Source organism: Archocentrus centrarchus, chromosome 16 (assembly GCF_007364275.1).
Source record: "Archocentrus centrarchus isolate MPI-CPG fArcCen1 chromosome 16, fArcCen1, whole genome shotgun sequence".
NCBI lineage: Eukaryota > Metazoa > Chordata > Actinopteri > Cichliformes > Cichlidae > Archocentrus > Archocentrus centrarchus.
Genome location: NC_044361.1, coordinates 7,199,304 through 7,222,651, shown reverse-complemented (window position 1 = coordinate 7,222,651; position 23,348 = coordinate 7,199,304).

Genomic DNA, 23,348 nt, shown 5'->3' with positions numbered 1-23,348 from the left:
AGATGACTGACGGGTCTGAGCTCAGACTGATCAGAGGTCAGTTATGTGATTGATTCTCCCCTTCACATGTGGTATACACACACACACACACACATACACACACAAATTCCCACTCACTTAAATATGTGCATGTTACAAGTATAATAAGTTAAGACAAAACTGATTTGCAAAATTTGACAAAGATCACTTCGTGTTTCATGTCAGGTTCAGGGATAATGAAGTTGTTAATGATGATAATCAAAAAATATCACATAAGCAAAACCAAAGAGCACAGCTTGTTGAACCTCTGCAGTTAGCAATTGGCCAGGCAAGCTGTGCATTTCACAAGCTTAAATTTAAAAAACCTGGATGATTTTTTTTAAAATTAAGGTAAAGACTGCACATCTGTTTAGATGGACCAGGCCTTGAATCTTTAAGGCAACAAAATGGAGCTATAAATCATAGACAGAAGAGAGAGAGAGGGGGGAGGAGAGGAAGCTCGTCTTTCTGACTCAGGTATTTTTTCAAAAAGAGTTTCTCTCTGTGGTGTCCAGCCATGCATATCTGAGCGAGTGTGTTTGGTCTTTCTGGTTCTCAGTCGACAGCTCCTGTGATCATTAAATTCAGTTCACTTCACTTCACTTCGTCCAGACATGAGTTCTCTGTACCCATTTATTTTGTTCAGGGTCACAGGAAGTGGTAGCCTATCCTACAATAGGTGGCATTGCAGGTTTCCAGCCTATCAAAAGGCTACATTCACATCATTCCTGCAGCCTCTTAAAGATGTCCTTTCATTGAGGAGGCTGTGAGCACCGATACTGCATATAGTTCTGTACAACTTTATTAGTTGTACATGTATTTATTTATTTAGGTTATATATAGCTGTTGAAGAATTATAGATGTAATTTGTTTTGTTTATTTGTTTGTTTTTAGGATCCAAAGTTTTAGAAAAACTATAATAGTAATCTAGCAGCACTTCCTCCTCTCTCAAACCTGGCCAAAAATGCCTTTTTCATCTCAGAGACAGACAGACAGCTTAGAGTTGATACAACAGTAATTCAAACTAGATGGGCTACAACAGCTACAATTCACATTAGCCCACCAAAATTGGGCAACAGAATTTTGGAAAAAAGAAAGCTGGTTTCATGAGTCTTGATTTCTACTGTGACATTTGGATCGTAGGGTCAGAATTTGGCATAAACAACGTGAACGCGTGGATCCGTCCTGCCTTGTATCAGCAGTTCAGGTGGCTGCTGGTGGTGTAATGGTGTGAGGGATATTTTCTTGCAACCAATTGAGCATCGTTTACATGCCACAGCATACCTGGGTATTGTTGTTAACAATCTCCATCCCTTTATGACCACAGTGTACGCATCTTCTGATGGCTGCTTCCTGCCATGTCACAAACTCAAATCATCTCAAACTGGTTATTTGAATGAGCTCACTGTACTTAAATGACCTCCACAGTCACCAAATCGCAGTCCAATAGAGCGCCTTTGAGAGATTCACATCATAGATGTGCACCTGACAAATCTGCAGCAGCTGTGATGCTATCATGTCAATAATGGACCAAAATCTCTGAGGAATGTTTCCAGCATCTTGTTAAATCTATGCTACAAAGAATTCAGTCAGTTCTGAAGGCAAACGGGGGTCCAACTCAGTTCTACCACAGCACACATGTCATCATATATGAATTACCCTATATGGTAACATATAAGGTAGTTCTATATGTTACCACAGTTTAACATAATTTTCAATATAAATAAAGGCCAGACATGGAAATGTTGCTCAGAGAGATTTGCATTAGAATTAAGGTCACCTAGGACAGTCCCCAAATATGTGCTGTACTGCTGCCACTGGCTGACCTTTAATAAGACAAGATGCAGGAACACGGAAAATGGGCTCCTCTGTAAAACCATAAACAAGTCTTTGGTCTCAGTCAGAAAAACTGGTCACACCAGTTAACAAATTTGACCTTGCTTCACATCTTGCAGAAGATCTCACAATTATAGAGCCACTGGCAAACTTAAGAACAAACTTGATACATGATTACTATGACGCTGGTTGGTATATAAATGAATTATCATGGTAAAAGCACACAGCCCCAAGGGAACTGAGTGGAAGATGAGAGCTTACTGGACGTGGTTACATTAACCTAGACCCTCTGGGATCTGCTGGTTAAAGTCAGTGAAACCAACAGACTGTGCTAAAATCCATGTTAAAATGAGATAAGAGCCTGTGTGTGGGAACATGTGGCCGAATACAATTAAAATCCAAAGAAAAGTGGATTAAAACTGACACTGTAGTACAATGAAACAGAAATTACTTTGTCAGTTAAATCTGAAGAGTATAAAGAAACAAGGTTTGTTATTCAACTTAAATGAAGTAAAATAAGATTAAATAACTGAAACTTTCTTTTCTTTTCTTTTTCCACTGGCAGCATAAATGAAGTGGCTCCTTTTTATTTTAGTAAAAGCTCTTTGTATTATATAACTTCAGAAAAAAACACAAGGACCCAATTTCCCCACAGGGATCATTAAAGTTTTATCTAATCTTGAGTCATTGTAGCAGCAGCAAAGGAGAGGCTAGAGATAAAAATACAATAAATGGAAAAAAATTAAGATTTTAGCAGCATGCGATGCTGTTTTTATAGAGGAGTTGAGTTTTCAAAATTTTAATGGGAGGAACTATTTTGAGCACCCCTTGTTCTAGAAATAAAAGTTTGTTGGACAAAGCTACATACAGCTGACAGTAGGAGCTCTTCTAGTATTGGACTGAGATCATACTTTTCGGATTACTCGACTCAACTTTTATTGTCAGTTGCTGAAATTATGTTTCCCACGAGCCACGGTGTACAAAGAGTGTGTTCCATATAATATATACAATATATACTTAAAATGTACACAATATACTGCATACAGTAGATTAAATTTGGGGTTGGGGGGGGGGGGGGGGGGGGGGGTAGCAGATTACGAGTGGGGGAGTGGGGGCTGAGAGTTCAGCTTCCTGACATCCTGGTGGAAGAAGCTGTTGCTCAGTCTAGTGGAGGAGACCCAGAGGTTCCCGAACCTCCTACCTGATGGAAGGAGACTGAAGAGGCTGTGTGAGGGGTGGGTGGGGTCGCCCATAATGCTGGCTCCGAACCACACAGTGATGCAGCTGTGACCATGATGGGTGCTCGAGCTCTCACTGTCCTCAGTAGAGACGTTGTTGGGCTTTCTTGACCAGTGTATCAGAGTGTGTTGTGGCACACCCAGAAATCTGGTGCTATTCACCCTTGCCACTGGTTAGAGGAGGGTGCTGGGTGTGTGATCTTCTAAAATCGATGATCATCTCCTTCATTTTCCTCACATTTAGGGAGAGGTTGTTGTTTCCATGTGGCCAATCTGCTCGCGTCACTTCTGTAATGGGTCTCGTTGTTGTTGATGATCAGACCCACAACTGTTGTATCATCCGGAAACTTGACGAAGAGGTTGGTGTTGCGCATGTGGGTGCAGTCATGAGTCAGCAAAGTAAAAAGCAGGGGACTGAGCACAGAGGGTGCAGGATTAACCGCAATGCTGCTAAATGAGCAAATGTCTTAATTCCAATTAGACTGAGTAATTCAGCTCTAAAGGTATTTGGTTAGCCCACTTTTACTTGCAGGAGTTTGTGATGGCTGCTGTATTATTTTGTTACCACTGAATCACTTTGTGATGACTGAAAATGAGTTGACAGTGTACTGAAAACTTAACAGCAGGAATAAGGCAGGCGCGATGTGTCAGACAGCCCAGCAACAGGATGCTGTCAGATGTTTCAAAAATTTTTAAATAAGCACTATGCTTTAATTACACAAGTGATAACTTTTAAAATTTTAAAGCAGACATTAGGTAAAATAATAAGTAAATAACACACTTGGTAACACATCTTGGCTAGTAGCTACAAAAAAAAAAAAATCATGGATTTATCAGCAGTAAGTGCTGCTGCTTTTTGCCTACCACTTGGTGCAATGATCATGCTGCATATCAGCAGCCCTGAATTTGCAGTGGCTATGTCAGTCTCAAGGTTCTTGCTGTCCAGGACGGGACTGTCAGCTGCTGCCAAGCCAGACTAACTTCAGCTTTGAAGGTCACACAAATTATATCTTTTTTTTTTTTTAATTTAACGCTGGGGGAATCAGAAGCCACAGAATATTTCAAGTATTTGCTTTGAGGAGACATTTAAGAGTTTAAGGCCATCTTCACACCTACAGTTAATTTGCTCTGGTCTCAATCAGTTTAAAAATGAGTTTAAAAACTTGTGTCTTTTCCCCGTGTTTTCACAAGGCCACTTTCTCCAGGGTCTCAGTGCAGTTGTTCTGGCTCACACCTGAGTACAATTATTGTGTTCGCATCTGCACAAACAAACTGCACCAAGGGGGGAAAATGAAGTTCAATTTAAAGAAACAATTTTAAGATATGAAAACACCCTAAATTGATTCACTCCAGCATGCCTGACATTCTCTAGAGCTGAAGGACCATATTTCATACATACATGGAAGCCATATTTATTTCACTGCTGAATAAACCCAGTCTGCTGACACATGTGTGTGTGCTGTGAGGAAGGTAGTTGAGGAAGAAGCTGCAGTAAATCCATATTAGCTTCTGTTGCTGCTTTAGCTTCTCAGCTTGCTTCCCTTTCCCTGAGATTAGACAATGCAAGAGATACTGTGTGTGTGTGCACACGCGCGTGCGTGTGTGTGTGTGTACCATCATACCTGACTGTGAGTAAAAAAAAAATGGTTTTAAGCTTCATGCATGTGTGTCTGTCTGTGTGTGATGATAATAATAATAATCCTTGTGTTTGTGTGTATGTGCATGTACAGTATACATGTGTGTAGCAAGATGGCTGCAGCCCTCTTACAGGCAGTTTTTGAGGGGAAAAAAATCCCTGGTATCATCATTACCCCTCTGTGTGTGAATATCCGCACATTTACATTTTCATACATAGTGTGTGATGAAGGCACTTTATCGTGTGCATGTTTGCAGTTGATAAACATATCCTACGTCTTCCTCGGTGGGAATCTGAGCGAGAAAATCCCAGTGCTCTGACACAGAAATCCAGTTTTATAATGACGAGAGGCAGCAGACACACCACTGACTAGAATAATCAGATCGAGATGAGGAGGAGGAGGAGGAGGAGGAGGAGGAATCGAAACATATTGGGGGTCTGATTGTAGTAATATTAATAAAAGAGCTTTTGCTCCTGAGTAGCACTGGAGAGTTTTTCCAATTATTGCTTGTTCTTGTATTATTACTATTTCATTTGTAGACTGATTTTAGGCATATCAGATACTCAGTATAAAATATTGTTTATTAGAATTTTCAGTTCTTTCTAATTCTGTTGGTTAGTTTATCTTTGTTTGTTTGTTTGTTTTGTATATAACAGCAATTGCTCCATCATTTCTTAAAAGTAAATTTTTTGTGGTTAGGATTTGACAGTGTCTGACAATCCTATGGGGGCATCCTGAAGTTATTACTTTGTAGGAAAGAAAATCTCTCAAATCCAGCCATTTCGATGTGACTTTTTAGTGATTGGCATCATTTTTGTTGGACATTCTGCGTTAAAGCCTCAGGGTTTGATTACATGGAAGCTTGAGAGCTCAGGTTGATAGAAAAGAAGAATATAAGGCTGGACACGGAGGCAATGCAGTGAGTTTGACTTTGAACTAAACTAAATCCAAAACTTTTTTGGTGCCAGCCCCCCTATAAATTCTGATCACTCAGTGGTTTCATAAATGTGTTGCAGGATGTCGGTTTGACAGCGTGTTTCTGAAGCTGAATTCCATTTAAAACCATTTATGAGATTGTTCAGCAACACTTCCACCAAGACAAAGCACCAATCAGTGGCAACCAAAATGAGAAACTGAACTGCATGCTTTCAGCATTGAGCTGTACTAATAAAAATAACAATGGGAGGTAAAACAATAAGCATTTAATTTGGGTTTGATCTTAATGAATCTGATTATTTTGCCAGAAGGGAACCAGAAGTGGAGTCTTCATGTTCCACAAAATTCACAGCATCCAAAAAAGATGTTTTCTCTGTTTTTAAATTTTAATAAATCTTAAAACAGAATGCAGTAAAGTTGTGGGGCAGAGTCTGCAGAGTGATAATTGACAATTCTCTATGAGATCACGACAACGAGCAACGCTTGTCACATAAGTACTTGTGATCCACTGGTAAATTAACCAAACTGTCAAAAACACTGATCTGAAAACATTAGTTACTCCTCTCACTTGATTCTGCCAACGACTTTAATGCTATTTGGTGTATTGCAGCATTAAAGCAGATATTTGGTGTGTTATTGTGGCCCATATGGAGGATTGGTTGAGGTCTGACAAACTCCTGTGGAGAGAGGCAGGGTGGAGGGTGGATGGTGGGGAGAGGCAGAGCTTGTAGAATAAAAAGTGCGGCGACGGTTTCTGACAGAGATCTGACAGCTGCTGCAGGTTCACATCAACCATCTGCAAAACCACAGTTCTGCCGAGTCTGCACACCTCCCGTCACATCAAGTCAGCTTTTTACCCACAGATCCCAAAAGTTCAGGACAGGTCTGTGTGTGTGTGTACGTGTGCGCACGTGTGTGTCTGCGTAGGGAAACTAGAGAGAGCTTGTGTATGCACATTTGCAAAGTGATGGTACAAGAGCAGCAGTATGTGTGTGAGTGCACACCAGAGAGTTAAAGACAGATTGAGAGCTTGTGTGTGTGTGTGTGTTTGAGATATTACTTTATTCACTGTGCGTGTGTGTCTGCAAGAGATTGAGCAAGAAATCAAGCGCCCATGTGTGTGTGTGTGTGTGTGTAAGGTATTACATTGCTTTTGCGCGTGTGTGAGCTGTCGTCCAGGATTTACCCTCAGTGAGAGTTAATCTGAGTGTCGGCAGGATTCTCTAAAGGTTAGACAGAGACAGAGAGGAGTGTGTTGGAACCGCTGCAGCTGACCTCGTTTTCAAAACACCCACCTCGTTTGCTAGAATTTAATACAGAGTTTGATGATGTGTTTGATGCTTAGGTATGTCTGCATGCCACAAAAAAAACCCCAAAAAACAACAACAAAACAAAAAATTTTGTTGATGTTATTCTGTGAAATGACTATTATTGCACTTGAAACTCATCTGGGTTTATATTACAGCACAAAATAAAAATATGATAAGGTGAGGTAAAAATAGAGCAAATGACTGTTACATAATATTAGACTTTTAAATTGTTACATAATATTATACTGTTATTATGCATATGTAATTGTATAAATTTGCTGAGATAGCCGGGCAGCATGGTGGTGCAGGCTAGGTTGGGCCGTTGTATGTTTGCATGTTCTCCTTGTGCCTTTGTGGGTTCTCTCCAGGTTCTCTGGCTTTCTTCCACAGTCCAAAGACATGCATTTTGGGTTAGATGATTCTGAATTGGCCGTAGGTATAAATGTGAGAGTGAATGCAGTCCTGCAATTGACTGGCACACTGTCCAGGGATAGGATCCAGTCCATCTGTAGATGTAGGAAAGAATGGAGAGACAACCAGAGAGACACTGGTTTTGGGCAGCTGTGTTAAAGTGGTAGAGTGGGTCATCCACCAACTGGAAGGTTGCTGGTTCAATCCCTGGCTTCTCCAATCTGCATGACAAAGATTCTGCACCCGCATTTTTTGGCCTTGCTGCATCCATCAGAGTGTGAGTGAGTGCATGACAGTTAGAAAGCACTTAAAGGCATATAATAAAGTGCTGTATTAATGTGAGTGTGTGCATGTGGCTTGTAGTAAAAAGTGTTTTGAGTGCTTTAAGTAGAGTAGCGTGTGTACCGGTCCATTTACCATTCCCTACAACAGGGATCCTCAAATCCAGGCCTCGAGGTCTGGTATCCTGCAGGTTTTAGATGTGTTCCTGATCCAACATACCTGAATCAAATGGCTGAATTGTCTCCTCAGTATGCAGTCAAGTTCTTCAGAGTCCTGCTAATTACTTCTATATTTGACTCAGGTGTGTTGAAGCAGAGATACAGTTAAAACCTGCAGGACACCGGACCTTGAGGCCTGGATTTGAGGATCCCTGCCCTACGAGAACAGGAAAAAAATACCAAAAGGCCCCTTCAGTATAGATGTGATAGCAGTTTAAGACGCTGGTTTGTTCTTCAAATAAAATTCCAGATAACTGATTTCTTATCAGATCAACTATTACATTTGGAATAAATCTGAAATTAATGCCATCAGATTAAAGTCAAGGCTGCAGCAGCTCAGCATGAGGTAGATAGAGAGTTAATGGTGCATCTGGTTTTTCTTATTATTACCAATAATTGAATCTCTTCATTTGTCTTATGTGCATCAATTAAAATTATTTTGAAAAACATTAAGTCCCAGCCTAACATTTTGTCATTCTATGCTGGTGTGCAGTACAGGTTATAAAACAGGCTTTGTGTGAGAAATGCAGTCTTCCACTAAAAAAAGATCCTCTTTGGTCTCTGCCCTGTAGCCACAGACCCAAACAATTGCCACCAGTACTGACCCTAGGCAGAAGGTTCCTAAAAACACAGTTCACCAGGAAAAGTGCAGAGGTGCACAAGAGCACGGCGTTGAGGTGGAGATTTTTTATGGGTGCAGCAGAAGTCTGTGATCAGCTTTTAGTATTACAGATGCTTTAATCCACACAAAAAACTAAAAAGTATCACTGGAGGGCAATTAACGTTTGCTCGTTAATTGGCAGTAAATAATATTCCAGTGGGTTACGTTTACAAAATCTAACTTAATGTGTTACATGAGAACTTCATCTATAATAAGTGAAGAAACATTGAATTCAGTAATAACTCATCTTCAGTGAGTTAGTTTAACTTCAGCTGTTAATTTAACAAATAGCCTGAAACTCTTCGTCAGCTTAACAATTACCGAGTAACGACCTTCAGGTGAGGATTCATCTGGAACCTGAAAAACAGCTCTGTTTGAACCTGAGCAGGTCGGCACCCTTCATGCGTCCGTTGCTTTGAAGGGAAGCCAAATGGCTCTGCTCCACCGCGCTGATCTCATCCACTCTCCAAACTCTGAATATTAAAACACATAATGCATGCAGTTTCCCCACTCTTGCATTTTTTCCCCGTAATTCTTTGTCGTGCACCGGTGCTTAACATGCTGATTTAGATGTGGGGTGTCAGCCAAGTTGCCCTCTGGCAGTTTTACCCTCTGCGACCCACTTTATGAAGGCTCCTGCTTCGCCTCTGTTAGACCGATGCCGAACCGACCACGGAGCAGTGAGGTGGCTTCATGTGCTGGACTGCCAAGCCGGGCCCCCAAATTATTCTCCTCCGAAGTGCTTTTCTGCTCCATTAATAGAGAAGCACAGAGTCTTAACTTGGAGAATGTCAACTGAAATTTCTAAAAAACTGAACTATGAGGGCTGTGATGTTGCCTCCTTCAGTCAACAAATTGCTCATGAGTTAAACATGAGTGCTTGTAAGAAGTGAGGAGGTTTTTGCTGCTGAGCGCAGCAGTTAGCAATCAATACCGATCACACAAGTTTTATATACTTTCTTGAGTAGCAGTTGTCACACTTTGTTACATGTTGAGTTTTATTTTGTCAAATTTTGTTCATTATTGTATTTCCTTACTTCAAATTCCAGTTTTATAGTAATGATTTTTTTAATGTTTTATTGGCAACAAGTAATTAGTACCATGAACAATAACAAAGTATATTGAGCTTTCTGAGCATCAGTACTCCAGTGTTATTGCTACAGAGGTAAGAATATAATTTTATTACTGACATGTTAGACTAGGCAGCCACATAAAAATATATTAAAAATCAAATCGCTTTGCAGAAATTTATGATGACTGAACCTGAACTGATGTGAGCGGGTATGACATTTGCGATGGACTCATCTGTACGAATGAAAGTGAGTGTGCATTTTCATGTGTGTGTCTCTGTGTGTGTCTGTGACAGTGATGTTGGTATCCAGAGATTTCAGGGGGATTCTGGCTGAATTGTGGAGGACAGGAGTTGATGGGACCCCTTGGTGTCAGTGTCACCCAGTCTGTCTTCTGCATTCAGCCCTGCTGCAGAGATAAAAGTCTGAGCTTTGATAAAACAGACTGGCTGAGTGTCAGAATACACACACACACACACACACACACACACACACACACACACACACATTCAGATATTTAAATACTATACTTCTTAGGATACAAGTTTCCCTTAAGTCACACTTTTCCATTCTGTAAATTTGTTGTGTTCATGTTTTTGTTATAGTTTTTGTCAGTGCTCATTTATTGCTTGCGATTTTCTGACCTTAGTTGTTATGCCTGCATTGTTTGCTTGTCAGATTATGAATGTCTCACGCTTTCAGGTCTCTTTGGCAAAAGAGATCTCAAATGCCACACAACTAGTGATCTCAGGGAACTGTCAAAACTCTGCCTTCGTTTTAACTTAACAAGTTTTGTGACTGCATCTTAAATGATTATGACGTTACTACACTGACAAAATCTGTCCACAGAAACAGACAGACATAGAAACCCCTTTGGGTTAGCTCTCACTACAGCAGGAGTTTCAAGGACCACATCTGCCATGATGAAAAACACACATACACACAAGTACACACGCTCAAAGTGTGTGTAACAATACCAACAGTGCTGTCATGGCTGGTAATGAGACTACCTGATTAAATCAAGTTTGTAATAAATTACAGGAGGAGCAGCAAGGTAGCTGAAAAACAGGAGGTAATTTCAGCTGTCATCTTTTATGGAGAGAGAGTGAAAAATTACTCACATAAACTCTCCGGACTGAATTAAAATCACTGACTAGGGCAGGTAATTTTAAAATCGCCCCACCACTATTAGAGAAATAAATCCTGTCCTAATGGAGCTTAACATGTGAGAATAGACAGCACAGGTAGCTGTGTACATTATTAAGCTCCTTGGATATCTTGGCCTGAGTTTAAAGGTGTAACATAAGATTAATTTTGAGCCATTTTTGCTAAATATTTTAGCTTGTGGTGTTATCCCAAAAAACAAAAAGCAGTTCTTTCTTGGAATCCAAAACATTCCTCGTTTAAATGATGTTTGAGATTAGCTTGCAGATTATTAAGCACCATTTCATGGGAGATTGGTAGGCATACAATATCTCTTATCATCTTAGTCAGAACCACTACAGTCAAAAGTAGATAGCTATGTCCATCTGCAGTAATTTATATTTGGAGATACTGCTCTGGGATCTCCCTGCAGTTGGTATGTACATATATAGAAAGGGTTATACATGGAGATCAGCAGAAAACCTCTGTGAGCCAGATTCAGTGACATCGACATGATTGCTAGAAGCACTAGAGATTGAGATGGATTGCAAAGTGGCTTGCAGATACACACTAAGCGGGCTACATCAGGCTAAATAGCTGAGATTTGTCAGCTAGATGCCTAAAGACATCAGCTGATGTAAGGTGGCATTCAAGATCAGCTGATCTTCCAGGATTGCAGCTGAACTTGACTTTGTTACTGTCATTATTGTTATTGTTGATTTTACTTTTCTATTATAATATTCTTATCACACTGAATGAGAAATGTAGAGAGATCTCAGAGCTGTCAAATACATTCCTAGAAGTTTTATTCTGATCCATTAGGCAGCTACAGTGAATGGAGTGGAAGACTTTCTATTTTGCTTGTAGGAGATCCACATAGGCCAAGTGAATAAAAAACCTTATTTGTCTGCAAAGATTCATTTATAAAGATTAAGTTACAGAAATGCAGCATGATGTAAACGTGACAGCAGTGTTCTGTTTATTTAATTTTGTATTAAATTTGGTGCAATTTTAATTTAGTTTATTAAAGAGAACCAATTTTATTTTGATACAATGATTTATATAGATGTGAAGATGGGAAAACTGTGTTCAGTTTATATGACAGTCCAATAAAAATATTTTTTAATAATCTCGATCTCAATATTGATTAAAATAAACCAGATAATCAGTTTGGCCATAATTGTGCAGCTCTAACTTAATGTAATATTTTTCTGTGTAACTTTATTAGTATTTCACATTATTTTGGACGAATTTTGGCCCACTCATACAACGTTGCATCATTTTGCAGGTATTCATTTATGCAAAGCTCTCTTAAAGTTCTGCCACATCGTTTTCAGTTGACTGGGCCATTGCAACACCTTGAATCTTTTTTTAACCATTGTGTTACAGATTTGCTGCTGTGCTCGGGACCATTTCAGATCATTTGCAAAGCATGACTAAATTTGGGCCCAGCTTTAGCTGTCGGGCAAAAGGCCTCACATATGACTCTAGAATACTTTGGTATACAGACTAGGGTTTAATCCCGGGATCCGGGATTCCCGGGAAATGCGATCAGAACAATTTCCCGTTTCCCGGGAAACGTTAGACGGGAAACCGGGAAAAAAGTCGCGCGCGTCGATTTGACTTTCAGAAAGAAAAGAAAGCTTCAGAATGTTAAATTTAAGGAAATATTGAGAGAAGGGTTCGTTTAATGCGAAAAGCATACTCTACATTTCAGGCACGTTCAGCCTCCGTTTAAGGCTTCAGCCTTCATCTCAAGCGTTTTAATAGAGGTATTACACAGTTGTACTTTTTTCCTCTTTAATTTGTTGAAATCGTAGGCAATGTGTTTAGCCTAAGGTATTTTGTATTATATAATTTCATATTATTATATATTGTTATATTGCATTATATAGCCTATAAAATATGCCTGCCCTGAACAATAAAGAAATATCTGTTTAACTTCGAGTGTTTCTTTTCCTCGTTTGCAGCCGCTTACTAACAATCATGAATTAGGATACGGGCCTAATGGGTGAAGAAATGATCATGAAATAGATTGCTTTAACATATTTCGCTTTTAAAATGGAGTTGAGTAAAATGTATATTTTTTAGGCTATAATGATTGGCCAGTTTTTCAATAGACGATTCACAGCGAACCTACTTTAACCCTCAGACACGGTGTTATAAATTTGCTGTTGCCAGAATGGCAATGACCAAGTCGTAGTGCATTACTCAAGGCCCTGTGTTATGTCATATTATAGTGTAGTACAGTAGTTAACTTTTCAATGACTATTACAGCGTTCCGTGGAGATATAGCGCAACAGATGTCGCCACGACAGCGTGGCTGAGCCTTTATCAATGCTGTGGAGATGAACCGTATTGTTTTGCACCAGCAGTTGTAAAATATCTTGGTATAATTCCATGTACAATGGAGGAATATTCGAATTATATTTGTTAAGGGAGCGTTGAGGAACGATGCAACACCGCATAGCTCGAGCACTCAAATGTCGAGATGTAGGTTTTATTGCGTTAATCAAGCCGACGTTGCCCCCTACTGGGCATAACAGGACATAGCTGGAAAGCTACCTCTACAATATCACAATAGGTTAAGGCCGACACAGGCTACAGAAGGCCTAATTAAAATAAAAAAATAAATAAACTTTTTCCCGGGATTCCCGGGAAATGGCTCGTCATTTCCCGGGATTTGATTCATGTCATTTTCGGGAAAAATATTAAACCCTAATACAGACGAGTTCATGGTCGACTCAATGACTGCAAGGTGTCCAGGTCCAACAGCTACAAAACTTCGCAAATCATCATCCCTCCACCACCGTGCTCAGCCGATTCAAATATTATCAGTCCATTGAATGCACGTTATTAACAGTTATCAGTCCCATAAGTGTAGTTCAGACTGGCCCTCCTGCACCTGCGAAGTCCCTGCAGTAGGCCCTTATCACTAATTAGAGCGGTAGCTCCCTGCTTAGGAAGGACTACGATGAATCCAGATCCACTCCAGACATCCACTCCAGTTCACGTCACACCGGAACAGTGATCCTCAATTAGAACGATGATAACAACCTTTTTGACTGGCTAGGAGGTGGAGACAGCCTCTCCTGGCCCTTAACTATGGGTTTGTTAACTGCTAATAACGTTCATTTAATGGACTGATAACATTCGAAGCCGGTGCCATGCTTGGAAGTTGGTATGGGGTGCTTGTGCTGGTATGCTGTGTTTGGTTCTTTGTATGCATTTAGTGCATTATGGCCGAACATCTCCACTTTGGTTTTCTCTGTCCAAAGAATATTGTTCCAGAAGTCCTGTGGTTTGTCCACATGTTGGTTTGTAAACCTAATCCATGCTTCTTTTTAGAAAGAAGAGGGACTATCCTGGCAACTCCTCCAAACAAGCCATAATTATTCTGCCTTTTTGTAATTGGACTGTCATGAACTTTAACATTTAACATGTTAACTGAGACCTGTAGTGTCTGAGGTGTAGCTCTTGGGTTGTTTGCAGATTCTCTGTGCATTGCATGGTCTGACCTTGGGGTGAATTTGCTGAGATGTCCACTCCTATGAAGATTGTGGCATTGTGTATGCTCCAGACCAGCAAACTGCCCAGAACTTCTGGTTTAATAGATTTGGTTACAGTTGCTGATGATCAATTACACTCTTAATTCCTATGGAAGCAATAAGAGTGTACTTAGTTTTTCATAAGACTGCATATAGTATTTTGAAAACTTTATTTTTCACATGACTGTTTTCTGACCTGTTGTGACTTTCAGTGAAAAATGAGCAGGGTATCCTGTATGAAGATGAGGCAAACACGTTAAATTGCTGTCAAATTAATGGAAAGGGGTGCAAGTCTGAAAGGGTGTTTTGGATAATGTGTTAATGATAATGCATTTAAGTTTGTGTATGCTTTCAGAGCAGCCTGTGTGTTTGTGTGACCTGCAGGGTGTAACATAGATGAAATGTTTCAGGCAAATGTTTGAGGCAGCAAGCCTGAAACATTTGCAAGTGTATTTGTGTACTCTGTGCCAACAGTGATGTACGCGTGGGCGGTTTTTAGCCCCTGTGGCCCGGATAAACGTTTGCAGTCCAGTGCATCACCGTGACAACAGGTATTAGGGTATAATTTAAGCATGAAGCTTAATGGAGCTTGAGTAACTAGGCCCAGAGCTGGTGTCCTGCCTGTCTCTCCCATCATGTCAGCTGGGTTGGTGTACTACGTGGCTCCATCACCCACAAACACCCACAGCGTCTTATTAATGTGAAAGAAACGCCTCTGCTCTTCCACCTGGCTGCCTCAGAACAATAGGGCACATTTAAGTCATGCACATTATGGAAATAACACCAGAGAGGGCAATTTTTAATGCGATTATGGTTGTATGATGGTGATGAAGCAGTAAAGTCATCATAATCTCAGACAAGGACATCTGGGTGGGTTTATGGGTTCATATAAAAAAAGACACCAGCCGACAAAACAATCTGCAAAGTAGTATGCTTTTTTTAAAATTTTCTAAAAGCATGTTTTTATTAAAAAGACTGGAAAACCTTAAAGCTGTAAGCTAAAACTGAGTGTTAAATACAGTGGAAAAAAGGAACAAAAGCAGAGAGCTTCTTTCTGCAGTTAATATCTCATATAAACTTCACAGTACCATGATCAGCTAAAATGTAAGAAGACATTTACACAAATATAAAGATGTATGGCATTAAATGTTAAAACAAAACAAAATGTTTTGTTTCCCTGGTTACCAAACTGCCAGTTCAAGTTTGCCAAAATTTAGGCTGGTATGTGAGAAAACCCATAGTTTCTATGTAAAACCTGGACATAGCCTCCCACTGGTGAAACCTGAGCCATCTTTAAAGCCAGAAATGACATTTGGCCAAAAGGATTGAAATCTTAGATAGCAGGTTGCAGCCATAGCCTGGATGGATAAATCGTGTACATATGTAGACCTGCTAGCTAGTGTTGTTTTAAAATAATAATAATAATAATAGTAGAACTTTATTCACCAAAAAAAAAAAAAAGAGGTCTCTTAGTACAACTAACAGCTAATTATTTGCCAGAAAATTGTGCTAAAAATGTTCTAAAAGGCACTGACACCACCAACAGGGCTCAAGAGGTTCAGTTTCACTTGAAGTGGCTGATTAGCAGGCAGCTAGCTGTCTAGTGGTAACAATTAAACCCCTTTGAGATTATCAGGACAGGACCCAAACAGTTTTTGTTCCAGGATACTGATGTGCTTATGCCTGTTGTAAATTTAGATATTTTAACACCGGCTCATGTGGAGCTCGATTCATCTGTTTTGATTAATGAGCACCCTGTCGCACACTTGGACAAATTTGACGCTAGCGTCCACACAGCAGGGAGTGCGGCAGAAAAAGGGTTAATTCAGCTTTCATTTGAGTCCACTGATAGCCCTAGGTCTGACGCCAATCGATTCACATCTGGCACCAAATCCAAAATCTTATGCTGAAAAGCAACTTCTGCTTTGCCCATGATTCAAAATTCAAAAGTTTTTCTCTTGTCCTTATAAATCGCTGTAGCACTGATACATTCCTACAAATATTTAAGTTCTTCTTCTTCTTCTTCTTCTTCTTCAAAAAAAAAGTATCTTTAAAAACACCTTAATATCATGTTAAATTCTTCTCTGCTTTCTTCTTCTGTGTGCACTGATTTTCTGCCAGAGAACTTTTAAGAAAATCTGAATTCACCCATTTGAGCAGTGTCTCAGTTGTCCATCATGTTGCATCATCTTCAAAGCTGAGTTTAACAAGGCCGTGTCTTGTTCAACATATTACGACATATTAACACATGTGGTGCATTCGCTGGTATAAGCCACTGTGACGGTGAGGGAAGATCAGATGGTGTGATTTTATATTTATAGGCGAATGAGTGCGAATTATGTCTTCTGTTTGATGTAAGGGCTGTGGATGCTGAACAAGAAGTTAGCTATTAAAACATTTAGTTCTCAAGATTAAACACTTTATTTTCTGTCTACTTGGTGCATCTATTTTCAGACAGGATGCGGAGGAGAGAAGAGAGAAGGAAGGGAAGAAGGAGCAGAGGAATGAGGCAGTGAGCTGGAAGAAAAGGTGAGGTAATAGGAAGCAGGGCAGAAGAATGAAAGAAAAGTTTCAGAATGAAAAGAGAACATGAAGGAGGAGAAGAGAATAAGAAAGAGGAAGGAAGACAGGCCAGATGGATTGTGAAGGTTAGATTACAGAAGAGGTGATGACTGGAAGAAGGAGGTGAAAGGGAAAGGCTATGAGAGAAGAAAATAAATGTATGGAAATTGAAAGATAGGGAGGAGAGGGTGAGAGGGGACGAGAAGGAGGAGGTGAAGGATTAACAGCCTGTCAGTCGCTCTGCTCTCACATATGTTGGTGATTCACTTTCATACAAAACACACACTGAAGGGCAGCGGGAAACAGACTGGCAGGCTTAAACTCGACGTGTGTGTGTGTGTGTGTGTGTGTGTGTGTGTGTGTGTGTGTGTGTGTTGGGGGGCCAGACAATAGATGGAGTTTATAGCTTCACAATATGACCGTTGGAAAAAGTGACAAAGGGATTAAGAGGCTGACAGCTTCACCCCAAAACACTGAAACACACAGAGTGTGTTGCTGTTTCACACGCATGCACATTATGGATACACACACAAGCTCATTTACTCACATGTCAGCTTATTGTGTATTCCCTTCTTGGGGTGTTTTGGTGACGACTTTCATACGTAATGAGTAAATATTAACCATTTGCATTTCTTTAAGAAACTTGAAGCATTCACTAATTTATATTCATCAGCATGCCTGATTCTAACGAGGAAATGCTCGAGACAGGATTGACAGGTCAGTGTGTCTTTGTGGTTGTTTCTTGTTTATTTTTATCATTTGGCTAGCAACATGACTAACACTTACAGCACTGCTACTTAACAAAGCAATAAGGAAACCTAAGAATACTATTTTAAACTCTGACACATTTCAGTAATACGCCACACTCATATGAAAATCATAAGCTGGTTAACAGGCAGGCAGGTGTTGTTACTGATGGAGTAGAAATAATGGCTGTCCGTTTTGAAGCACCATAAATCCTGAAGCTCTCCATCGTGTAAATGCTTATCTGGGAAAGCAGATCTTTTTCTTTTGGATGGTTGTGTTTCCACAAGACTTCATGTGTCCGCCATGTTGGCTCACTAATGCTATCCATGGTGACTCCAAAGACAAATCTCTGTCACTGGCTGCTAACTGCCAGTTTGTAGCCATTTGACTACCATTTTTAGTTGCTGCAATGAAATTTTGGCAAAATAGACTAACCTGCCAAATCATCTTTTCACTTGATGTCTCTGTAGGTTGATAGTTTTCAATTCCATCAAATGATGTGGCATCCCTTCATTTTTAACACATTGCCCAGTCCACATCAGTGCAAATATCCAGCAATATTTATTTATAGACAATTAATCTAAATGCTGATGGTGGCATTTTTCTGTGGGCATTAGAAAGAACAAACAAATTAGACTTCATAATACAACGTTAAAGTAAAAATAATGCTAACGCCTCTTTAACGTTTGTTTCCTTTTTGGCACATGCATACTGAGAGTATTGCTGTTTACCATTTTCCATTTACTCTGTGCAGACAAAAAAATCACTTCAAGAAAACCTTCTTAATGAAGTTCATATATACATTTGATAATCTCCATCTATAATATAGCTTGTGTCCTAACAAAATAGACCACCATTGTAGAGACTATTACTGCGCGATATCTTCTGAGTCATCTGAAAACATGACTGAGAGAGGCATACTTTCCCTGATTTTGCATACCTGCTCACGCTTCATGAACTCGATGATAGTCTGGTACTAAATTCTGAGAGCAAGAAAACTGTGGAAAGGGACGAATCCCCGGTTTGCATGAGTCCCAACAGTCTTCCAATCACATTAAGAGCTGCAGAGGACAGCTACACAGACACACATATGTAAAGTCTCTTATAACATAAGCATACACCATTAATCCTAGACTGGGTGCATATACTGTAGATGTATGAAGCTATGAAAGTGTGAAGCTAACAGCTCTCCATTTAATCCCTTTATGTTATGTGATTGAAGTTCCTATTTTAACAGCCTTGGGTCGAGAACATCAAACACATTTATCGCTAAACTCACAACAACCAATTTCCACTAAACTCAAAAGCATAATTGTGTGATCACTCTTATTGTCCACAGGCGCACGAGGTGCTTTTAAATTCAGGCCCCTAATACCCACCCACCCATCTGTAATGGCAAAACTAAACACTCCAAACACAGCAGCCATAAAGCAGGAACATTAATCCTTCTCCGGTTTGTTGGGAGTTATTGACGGAAAAGCGCTCGCGTTTGATTGTTCAGGCTTTTAACGTGAATGTCTGAGGTTCTTTCGGACATAACAGGCTATCATTTTTATTACAGGGGATAATAAAAACCCTCTGCAGCTGCACTGTTCAGTGACAGAGTGGAAACATAATAAGCTACAAGAGAGGAGAAAGAGTAAAGCTGCAATTTCTGTATTTTTCTTTTTCATTCGGCCATTTAACCCGTTGAGAATTTAATGATCCCTGAGTCCCAGAAAGGTGTTAAAACCTCCATTTTGTATCCCATCAAAAATAACTGCTGTAATAACCACATTCCTTCCCACACTGCATGTCACTTTTTTTTTGCAGATTTTTCTGTTTGACCACACTAATTTGCCAAAGTGTTGCAAAGAAGACTTAATGGCACACAAAGCCATCAATTGTAACTTAAGAGTGGACGTAATTCTATCCAGATCTGTATGTGAGTGTTAGTGTGGGAGCTGTGTGCTTTTTTAAGCTGGTCATACAGGAGTCCATGTTTAACTGTAAGCTGAGGGAAGCCAAGACAAACAGTAGAGTGTCACAGATGGATTATCTCCTGGGTGGGCCCATATTTGTGCGTGGAGTTCATGCTGGCACATATTTAAAGCTTCACTAATCAATATTTTTTACATTAACAGTAGATCAAATAACTGTACACTGATGAGCAAAAAGGAAGAATAGACTTGACGAGACCACTCAGGGTTACGAGCAGATCATTGAAGCACTGAAGCCCTGCAATTTCATAGGGTCCATTCTCATAAATGAACATAGTGTACTACAATATGCAGTACTTTGAAATAATCATCACAAAGACATCAGTGCGTTTTAATCTGAGAACAAGAACACAAAAGCAGAGCTAAAATGAAAGTAAATCTGTGAGGAAAGTAAATTTGAAATGGAATGAAATATTATTTATTTAACCAAAACTAAATCAAAATACAGAAGCAGTGTGTGAGAAACTAACTACACACTTGTGCTTCCACAGGAAATACATGGGTAAGTAGCAGCCAGGTGCTCCTAATCAAATGCAGCTGATTAACTGATCATCAGCAAGTGTCACCAACGCTATAAAAGCAAGCAAGAAGTTTGGGCAGTTTGCTGGTCTGGAGCATTCAGGTGTGTGTTAACACAATGCTGAACAGAAAAAAGCAAAACAAAACAAAAACACATCATCAATGATCTCAGAGAAGCAACTGCAAGTCCATATTATTCACAAGGGGAGGTCACTTCAAGGTCAGATCATGCAAAGCTCAGAGAAACTGCAAACAAAATAAATAAATAAAAAGCAAAGATGAGACCAAAGTGGAGATGCTTGACTAGAATGCAAAGCACCACAAACACCTCATACTTACCAACTATCAAGCATGGTGGTGGAGGGGCGATGAGTTTTGCTTGTTTTGCATCTACAGGACCCGGGCTCCTTGCAGTCTTTGAGTTGACCATGAACTCCTCTGTGTACCAAAGCATTGTGTCCAGTGTTTCAAATGTGAGGCCATTTGCTCGACAGCTAAAGCTTGGCCAAAATGTGGTTATGCAACAGAACAATGATCCTAAGCACACCGACAAATCTACAACAGAATGACTGAAAAAGAAAAGAGTCAAAGTGTTGCAACGGCCAGTTAAAGTCCAGACCTCACCCTGAAATGCTGCCCTGGTATCTTAACCTCAGTTAACTGCAGCAAATTTGTAAAGAAGAGTGGGTCAAAATTCCTCCACAAAAAGTGAGAGACTGATAAAAAATTATTATTTCAAGTTATTGCTGCCAAAAAGGATTCTACAAGCTATTGAATCATGGAGATGCACTTAGTTTTTCACATGCTGGTTCTGCATTTTATTTCAGTTTTTGTTAAATAAATAATGAAATGGTACGATGTGTTGTGTGTTATTCTTTGTCCGAGGCTGTATTTAGAACCCGATAAGGACCTGATGATTTTTACGGTCCCGACACATAAAACCGTATAATTTAAGGAGGCTGTGCTTTCTTTCTCACATTATTGTATGTATAAGGGAGACTCATGTTCACACCTTCACACCTAGAATGTCTGGATCGTGTCCAGCCAGTGTGATTTCAAGGATGTATCCCTCCTCTGTGGCTTAGTAAACAAATACAGTGCAGTCACCACCAAGAGTTTTTTCACAGGAAGAGTCATCGGAGTGAGTGAGTGCTGTATCAAGATAGACTCGATAAATCTGAATCTGCTCTCTGACTGTTAGCTCTGAAGGAGATTAGGTGAGGAGGCAGACAGACAGGAAGAAACGTTTGTGTTTTGCATCTGCTCATGTGGGCTTTTAATAGTTTGACTTCTTTCTCAGAGGTCACAGACTTCTGCATCTGAGCTGATCAAGGGCAGATGGTGAAGAATTGATGGTGTGAGTAGTGACACTATATGTCGACAACAGAAATGTTTTATAGCTCAGCAGTCCTCAAGGATGAAAATATTTCATGCCAGGACTGTGGGACTACTGTGGCTAATGGCTGAGGTCTGCAGCTGTCCTTACATCAAGAAAAACAGGACTAGCTGTAGATACACAACATTATAACAAAGTCAACCAAGCAGATACACTTATGACGTTCTAGAAGTGTGAAGTGCACGTTCAGTCTTGAATGTATGCAACACTTTCAGCTTGAGTAGATTTCTAGCAAATTTGTTCCCTCAAGCAGTTGACCACAGTGTAAAATAAACCTCACAGGCTGCTGGTTCTTAGCACTCCTTCAAAGGAAATATTATTGTATTGTATACATAAGTGCATTAAGTGATGTAACTACATCAGTGAGAATGAAACTGAGACAGTTCTCTGCAGGTTTACAGTTAAACATTTAATGAAAATCATATAAGCCAGAATATTAAGTCTTTTTTTTCTGTCACCTCTTTATATGGAAACAGGGATGGGGTCAATTCTAAAGACTTGTAATGTGAATGGGGTAATATTTTGGAAGTCCAGGTCTAGCCATAAAATATCTACCACCGCCTGTGTTAAAGGCATATTTGTGATGGATCTTTGTACCAGGACTGGCTAAAGCCTATTCACTGGGATTTAGGTTTTCCATCTCTGTGTGCTCTGCTTGCTGTGTTTGCCCTGATGCTCACACTTTTCCCAACAATTAAACTCCTGAAACACACAATTCAATTTTTCAACTGTATTGATATGTTTAAAAATGAAACATACAGTAAAACATAGTTTTTGTAAAAGTGTCCCAATTGGTGAAAAACACAACAAACCAGTTAAGTTGAGTTGAGCTTTAGTTCATTTCTGAATTCTTCTCATTGTAAAGTTTTTTGAAGAAACTCCGCGTATTCAGTCTGTAAACCAGAAACGCCAAAAGCAGCTCTAGTCTGCGAAACTGTGTGAATACAAAGCAGGAGAAGACAGATGGAGCTGCACTAGTTTCCGTGGCCAAAGGTTAGAAAGAGAAACCTGGAGAAATTAGCTTTTCTCCTGACAGCAGTGACATGCCCCTTTCCCTCATTTTCTCACCAGTTCTGCTGCTTGCGCTCCATCACGTTGTCACGCTCGGCCCTCATCTTTTGGCCTCGGCCCCCTTGGCCCTCCACTGAACCGAGCGGCAGGCTCATTACAGTGGCAGGGCCTCAGAGGATGGAGGGTTGATGTTTAGCAGCTGAATCACCTCCCACCGCCTGCCGTTGGTTTCAGTCTGTCGAGGCGGAGAACATCATTCATCAAGAGCCGTCAGACCGTCAGTCACAGCAGCCGCCAGGAGCAGGAGGCCACGGTCATTAAGCTTCCTGCGGGCTCTGCAGCTCCACATGGTGCTGAGCGCTGCTGAAAACTGGGTCTGAGGGTAAAAAAGCTGATTATTGAGAGAAGTCTGAGAAACAGCAGAGCAGAAGGAGGAACTGTACAAGCATAAATGGACAGAGTTTACCATCAAAACACTCCACACTGTACTGAGTCATTTTCAGCTGGTGTGCTCTCTGAGGTAGGTGAAGTATTCACAGCTTTTACTTACAGTAAGTGCAAAGCTGCACTGCAAAAAAATATTTGCTTGTCAGAAAAACCATAATCATAGGAATTAACTTAAAAGTGGCCACTCTTGCAACATATATTGTTATCACTCCTGTGTAAGCAGAGACAAAGGTCAGTTTTGCTCATTTTAACAGCTTTGCAAAGAAGGATCTGTTATTTTCTCAGTTAATTGATTGCTTTGAAAAACATTAGTTGTTTCTATAACACCTTGATAATGCCTGCTTGGCCCACAAAAATTACAAACTTAAAAATGATTAGA